Source organism: Vigna unguiculata, unplaced genomic scaffold (assembly GCF_004118075.2).
Source record: "Vigna unguiculata cultivar IT97K-499-35 unplaced genomic scaffold, ASM411807v1 contig_681, whole genome shotgun sequence".
Taxonomy (NCBI): Eukaryota; Viridiplantae; Streptophyta; class Magnoliopsida; order Fabales; family Fabaceae; genus Vigna; species Vigna unguiculata.
Genome location: NW_021011407.1, coordinates 69,953 through 77,500, shown reverse-complemented (window position 1 = coordinate 77,500; position 7,548 = coordinate 69,953). Strand labels below are relative to the sequence as shown.

The 7,548-nt window shown below is 42.1% G+C and overlaps 1 pseudogene; it reads right to left on the bottom strand.

Moving 5' to 3' along the window:
* Positions 1–3,702: 3,702 nt before the first annotated feature.
* LOC114172686 lies at positions 3,703–7,130 on the bottom strand (annotated as a pseudogene).
* Positions 7,131–7,548: the final 418 nt, after the last annotated feature.

Sequence of the window (7,548 nt, the reverse complement as noted above, 5' to 3'; positions counted from 1 at the left end):
GTTTCGGGTTACGACTTTCGGGTTACGGGTTTCGAGTTACAGGTTTCCGGTTTAAGGTTTCGAGTTACAAGTTTTCGGTTTCGGGATTTGTGTTTCGGGTTTGGGGTTTGGAGTTTTGGTTTCTGTTTTCGAGTTACAAGTTTCCAGTTTCGGAATTCGTGTTTCGGGTTTGGGGTTTGGAGTTTCGGGTTTCGGGGTATGGGTTACGAATTTTGGGTTTGGGGTTTGGGGTTTCAAGTTTAGGGTTTCATGGTTAGGGTTTAGGGTTTGGGGTTTCAGGTTATGGCTTTCGGGTAACGGGTAACGGGTTTCGGGTTACGGTTTTCAAGTTTGTGGTTTGGGGTTTCGGGTTTCGGATTTCGAATTTCAGATTTCGGGTTTCAAGTTTCAGGTTTAAAGTTTCGGGTTTCGATTTTGGGGCTTCGAGATACGAGTTTCGTGTTACGGTTTTCCAGTTTCGCGATTCGAGTTTAGGGTTTCAGGTTACGGGTTTTGGGTTTGGAATTTTGGGTATCTGGTTTGGGGTTTGGGGTTTCGAATTTGGGGTTTCGGGTTTCGAATTTTTGGTTTGATGTTTGGGGTTTCGGGTTTTGGGTTTCGGGTTTGGGGTTTGGGGTTTAGGATTTGCAGTTTCGGATTTCGGGTTACAGGTTTCGGGTTACGGCTTTCGGGTTACAGGTTTCCGGTTTAGGGTTTCGAGTTACAAGTTTTCGGTTTCGGGATTCGTGTTTTGGGTTTGGGGTTTGGAGTTTTGGGTTTCGGGTTTCGGGTTACGGGTTTTGAGTTTCGGGTTTGTGTGTGTGTGTGTGCGTGTGTGTGTGTGTGTGTGTGTGGGGTTTGTGTTTTTGTGTGTGTGTGTGTGTGTGTGTGCGTGTGTATATGTGTGTGTGTGTGTGTGTGCGTGTGTGCGCGTGTGTTTGTGTGTATGCGTGTGTGTGTGTGCGGTGTGGGTGTGTGTGGGTGGGTGGGTGGGTGGGAGTGTTTGTGTGGATGGTTATATGTGGGCGAGAGGGGTGGGTTTGTGTGTGGGGGGGAGGAGGGGGGGAGGGGGTATTTGTGTGTGGGGGGAGGGGGGACGGGGTATTTGTGTGTGTGTGTGTGGGTGGGTGGTTGTGTGGCTTGGTAGGTGTGTGTGGGTGTGTGTGTGGGTGTGTGTGTGTGTGCACGTGTGTGTGCGTGTAGTGTGGGTGTGGGGATGGGTGCGGGTGTGTGTGCGGGGTGGGTGGGTGAGTGTGTAGGTGGGTGGGTGTGTGTGTGGTTAAATGTGTGGGTGTGTGTGTGTGTGTGTTTGTGTGTGTTTGTGTGTGTCGGTGTGCGTGTGTGTGTTTGTGTGCGTGCGTGTGTGTGTGTGTGCGTGTATGTGAATGTGTGTATGTGTCTCGTGTGGGTGTAGTTGTGGGTGTGGGTGTGTGTCTGAGTGTGCGTGTCTATCCATGTGTGTGTGTGTGCGTTCGTGCGTATGTGTGTGTGTGTATGCGTGTGTGTGAGTGTGTGTGTGTGTGTATGTGTGTGTGTGTGTATGTGTGTCGTGTGGGTGTTGTTGTCGGTGTGGGTGTGTGTGTGTGCATGTGTGTGTGTGTGCGTGCGAATGTGTGTGTGAGAGGGAGGGGTGGGTTTGTGTGTGTTTCTGGCGAGGAGGGGGTGTTTGTGTTGCTTGGTGGGTGGGTGTGTGTGTGTGTGCATGTGTCTATGTATGTGTGCTCTTGTGTGTGTGCATGTGGTGTGGGTGTGGGGATGGGTGCGAGTGTGTGTGGGGTGGATGGGTGCTTGTGTGTGTGGTTAGATGGGTGTGTGTGTGTGTGTTTGTGTATGGTGTATGTGAGTGTGTGTATGTGTGTCTATGTGCGTGTGTGTGCATTTGTTTGTATGTCTGGTGTGTACGTGTGTGTGTGCGTGTGTGAGTGTGGGAGAGTGGGTGGGAGTGTGTGGGGTGGGTGGGTTTGTGTGCGTGCGTGTGTGTGTGCGTGTGTGTGTGGGGAGGGGGGTGAGTGTGTCTGTGTTTCTGGCGGGGAGGGGGTGTTTGTGTCTGTGTGGCTTGGTGGGTGTGTGTGGGTGTGTGTGTGTGTATGCGTGTTATGTGGGTGTGGGGATGGGTGCGGGTGTGTGTGTGTGGGGTGGGTGGGTGTTTGTGTTTGTGGTTAGATGGGTGTGTGTGGGTGTGTGTGTGTGTGTGTGTGTGTGTGTGTGTCTGTGTGTGTGTGTGTGTGTATGTGTGTGCGTATGTGTGGCGTGTGGGTCTTGTTGTGGGTGTGGGTGTGTGGGTGGGTGTGTGTGTGTGTGTGCGTAGTTGCTTGTGTGTGTGTGTGGTTGGGTGGATAGGTGACTTTGTGTATGTGGGTGTGCATGGGTGTGTGACTGTGTGTGTGTATGTGTGTTTGTGTGTGGTGTGGGTGGGTGTGTGTGTGTTGGGGGGGGGGTATGTATGAGTGTGTGTGTGTGTGTGTGTGTGTGTGTGTGTGTTTGCGTGTGTGCGTGTGTGTGTGTGGTGGGGTGGGGGGGGGGGTATGTGTGTGTCTTTGGGTGGGTGGGTGGGTGTGTGTCTGTGTGCGTGTGTGTGCGTTTTTGTGTGTGTGATTGCGGCCATGTGTGTGTGTGTGGGTGGGTGTGTGTGTGCGTATTTCTTTGGGGGGTGGGTGGTTGTGTGTGGGTGTCTGGGTGGGTGGGTGTGTGTGTGTGTCTGTGTTTGTGTGTGTGTGTGTATGTGTGCGTGTGCGTGTGTGTGTGTGGTGTGTGTGTGTATGTGTGTCGTGTGAGTGTTGTTGTGGGTGTACGTGTGTGTCCGTGTGTGTCTGTGCATGCGTGTGTATGTGTGGTGTGTGTGTGGGTCTGTGTGTGGGTGTCTGTGCGTGTGTGCGTGCGTGTGTGTGTGTATGTGTGTCGTGTGGGTGTTGTTGTGGGTGTGGTTGTGTGTGTGTGTGTGGTGTGTGGGGGGGGGGAGGGGTGGGTTTGTGTGTTTCTGGCGGGGAGGGGGTGTTTGTGTGTGTGTGTGTGTCTTGATGGGTGTGTGTGTGTGTGGGTGTGTGTGCATGTGTCTATGTATGTGTGCGCTTGTGTGTGTGGTTGTGTGTGTGCGTGTGGTGTGAGTGTGGGGATGGGTGCGGGTGTGTGTGTGTGTGTGTGATGGTTGGGTGCTTGTGTGTGTGGTTAGATGGGGGTGTGTGTGTGTGCGTGTATGAGTGTGCATGTGTGTGAGGGTGGGTGGGTGAGTGGGTGAGAGTGTGTGTGTGGGTGGTTGTGTGTGGAGGGGGTGGGTGGGTTTGTGTGCATGCGCGTGTGTGTCCGTGTATGTGTGGAGAGGGGGTTCATTAGACTTTTGACACGTCTTAACTTTCACAACTCAAATTTTTCTTTTGGATCTGACACTCGACATTTTAGACTAACCTCGACACCTATTCTTCACAAAACAGTACTATAATAAAAAATAAAAAGCAATTTATATCATACATAAAGCATGATTCGCTTTTTAGTCTTGTTTCCACGTAGCTATCGTATTTAGAATTATATAGTGAATAATGTTGTTATTGCAGAAAACTGTAATAAATTTGTTTCCTTAGTTTAAACTACATAAATCTTTAATTGAAATTTGTCACATTACATACATAAAGGTTATATCCCCGTTTCCCATATTTTGGGCATTGGGCGTGTTCAAGTAGACGTTATGTCAGATACGTTGTGGCCTGATAATTCACAGTGAGCACCATGTCCACAAATACAACCACAGTTCTGGGATATGAGTCAGATACATAATATTACCCCCATAAACAAAGAGGCCGTTTCCTTCTCTACAACTCTTCACCACCAATTCATAAAGTAGCAAGGTTCAAAACTCTAAAATAAGTAGACAAAAGCTTTTAAAAACTAGACCTAAAAAAATAAGCATTAAAAGGAAGTTCTACAGTAAGATAGAATGAAATCATTCTTTCACAACACCAACTCAATAAATTTCACCTCTGTAGTTATAACTTCTCCTACAATAACCTAAATTAGCAACACTTGTTTGATAGCAATTCCTACCATAACAACATTGGAGATATGTGTGATTGTTAGGTTGCATTATTGAACATGATATCATTGATTCTGTCAAGGCCGATATCTGAAATGGGATTGATGGGTTTTTCATCTTCTAGAGAACACTCGTTACTCGAAGGATCTCTACTGAATTCATCTGAACAAAGAGATGTTCATATCAATTATCAGAAAACTGATAGCAGAGCCTCAACAAATCAAACTTGTGTTGTTTACTAACATGTCCAAATCAAAATTAAGCACAAGTGTCACTGAAGAATTTGGCATTGAACTCACCAAAAACTGTGTTTAAAGAAGAAGGGGAAGGTGTTGAAATGAAGTTAAGGCCAATGTAGAATCCCAACATCAAAACAATGGTCACCATCACATATGTTGGTACTGCTAAAGCCCAATATCTGAAAAGCCAGAAGTTGTTTTGCTAACATTTTGTCACACAAACAATCTGAAAAGCCCAATACCCGAAAATAATTTTTTTTTCCTACATATGCGAACTAAGTTCCCCACTCTATGATCTCGAAAGCAAAAACTGATGCAAAATTCTCATTGTTTACATAAACAGGTGATTTGAAATCCTTTTTCCATATATATTCACTATTAAAGACTCTAAAGGAAAAAGTTGGGCTTAATACCCTCCATCCCTTCCCAAAAGCCCTACTACACAGCTAAATTGACATTGTTTCATGCACCATGACCGAGTTTTTTGTAAACCTTAAAATTAACACTCCAGAACTTCTCACTTCAGGTTTTCTCGACAAAAAATTATTGTTTTGTGCACCCAAACAATTACATCTGACACTTTCCATAGGTTCAAATAACAAGAGGAGTGGAGATGTCTAACCTGCTAGGATAGTACGAGATGCCAGCAGATTATAGCCATGATTTTGGACCATATGCCCATATGAAGAAAATAACTATTCACAAACGAAATATTAAAATACAATAAAAGTCAAAATCACATATGAGGATCATGAAAAACTTGGTTGCTAACTAAAAGTTACAATCATCACATATAATATTGCTATAGAAAGTCATATATAAGAGAGTATAGACAGAATAGGGTTAAAATTCTGAAGAGCAGAATAAAAGGGAAGAAGACCTGTAGCAACAATAGTGGTAATAGAACCTACAAAACCATAAACTTCAGAAGGCTTAGGGCCATGATCGCCAGACAATCCGAAGCCAGAGGTTTTGTCTTCAGGGTCAAAAAAGGACACAGTTGCCCTCCGCTTCTTTGACAGACTGAGAGTTCTTCTTGGACTGTTCACAGAGTGAGGACTTTCCATGTTGCGTCCCTTCAATTACATTTAAACTCTTAACAAATGCTCAAGAATAATGCAAATTTTGTTTCTTTTAATATCAAATTCAACAATAACGGGTACCAATAACTGCATTCACTAACACACGTTCAATCATACAAATGAGTGCATTCATCATTGTATTGAAAATCTGCCATGGTACTCTCCCATTTCCTTTCTCTATTCCGCTACATTGATAGGGCTGGCCCAAGCTATGGGTCATATTAGGGTCAAATTAGTGGACTGTTGGCCTCAGTTTAAGTCCAACAACTTCCTTTTTACGTAAAGCAAAATATAAAAAATATAACATTATCAACTAGAAAAAGGATAATGTAGCAATTATAAAAGGATAATAATACTAGAAAAATATAAAAAATATTTAAAATAGTATATAATATTATCAACTAATACTAATAACAATATTACAGTAAAAAATATAAAAAATTATTCATAACATCATATAATATTGAATTATTATGTTATGTATTTTAATATATTTTTTGTTTGAAATATACTCTTACGAAATTAAAATTACAGTTTACTTTGGTCAACTTGTGGCTATCTTGAGTGAGAGCATTAATGATCAACTTGTGGCTATCTTTTAAACTAGCAATATTCATTTTCGTAGCTTCTAAACAAACTGTTGTTGGAAGGTCCTAATAAGGTGTACAGCCTATTTCTAAGCTTCGTGGGACCTTGCTGGGTACGAATCTAATTGCTCATATCCACTACCTTACGTGGCTAAGGGATAACATATCATATCAGATTCACAGCTTGGATCCTAAACAGCCCCCTATTGCCCCAGCTTATCTATCTTAGCATCTTAAACTATAAACTCCGCAACAATTACATATACAAGTTGTTAAGCAAAACCACAATGCAAAAATAATAAACATAACAAAAAGAATTAATCATTAACAGCATTGCCATGCCAAACAGAAAACCAGTATCAGAAAACCTTATAAAATATTTCATTACATACATACGAAGCCAGGGCAATTTAATCAGCAACAAGAAATTACCAGGAAAATACTTTGGCCAAGAGCTTAAGCTATAGGTAGATAGTCTTGCTAACACTAGCAACCAGGCCCGAAAATCCTGCAATGTGTATAAAAAGATTTATCGTTAGACTCATTACAGGGCACAGACAACGTGAAATTCCGATCAGGTTGCGATGCTAATTTTTTTGCTAATAAATTACTCGACAGCAAGCAGTGGCTTAAAGTAAAATCATATATTTCTAACAAAAAAAATTATTATTTTATTAAAAATACGTAATTTCTGAAAATTCTATTCAAACAAAATGAAATGACAGAGAAGAGTACATGAATTAAAAGGTGAAAAAAGGAATTGCAGAAAATAATGAAAAATTCCAAGCCCTAATCCTAAATTTCTTTCCAATACTCACGTCACGTAAATCATAATTTGAATTTGATGGTTCTGAGTAGGGCTCGAAGTAACGGGTCGGTTCTTCTTCGCGGCATCCGGTGGCGGTGTTCTTCCAAGAGATGTGAATTCAGTTCTTCCCAATGCAGGTTCAATAGCGTTTCCCTTATCTAGCAATTGTAAATCTGTAATGAGAAAATAGTAATTGTGCATTCTTTCTGTCAGTAAGGCTTGCCTCCAACACTTTTATCTTGTCTACGCTTTATGATTTCGAGGGTTTGGATGGGTTTCACGTTTTCGCTGAAGACGACGCCGGGAAGGTTCTAGAACAGACTGAGGGACTTGTTGGAGAGGAGGGAGGAGGAGTAACCAAGACACAAAGCGTTATTGTTGTGCCATTTTTATTTTTGTTATTTTTGGTGTGAGGATTTATGGATTAGGAAAATTACATTTGCGATTAAGTCTGGGGTCTTTCTTCCTACACCTCCAAGCATTTTTCTGCACCTCCAAAATATTTTTAAATTCTCAAAATATCCTTTGACTATTTAAGGAAATTCACGGACATCACACCCCCAAAAATACTTCCGAAAGTCAAAATATATGACTTTCAGAAGTCAAAATATATCATCAGAAGTCAACTTTCAGAAGTCAAAATATATCACCGGAAGTCGACTTCCAGAAGTCAAAAAACTTTACGGAAGTAGACTTCCGTAAGTAAAATTAAATCAATTTTAAACATTTTTAATTCTTTTTAAAATTTATATTTTCTAACTTTTATTTTATTTCAATTTTTAAAAAACACGTATTAAAAATTATAAAACATATAAATTTTAAAAAAAAT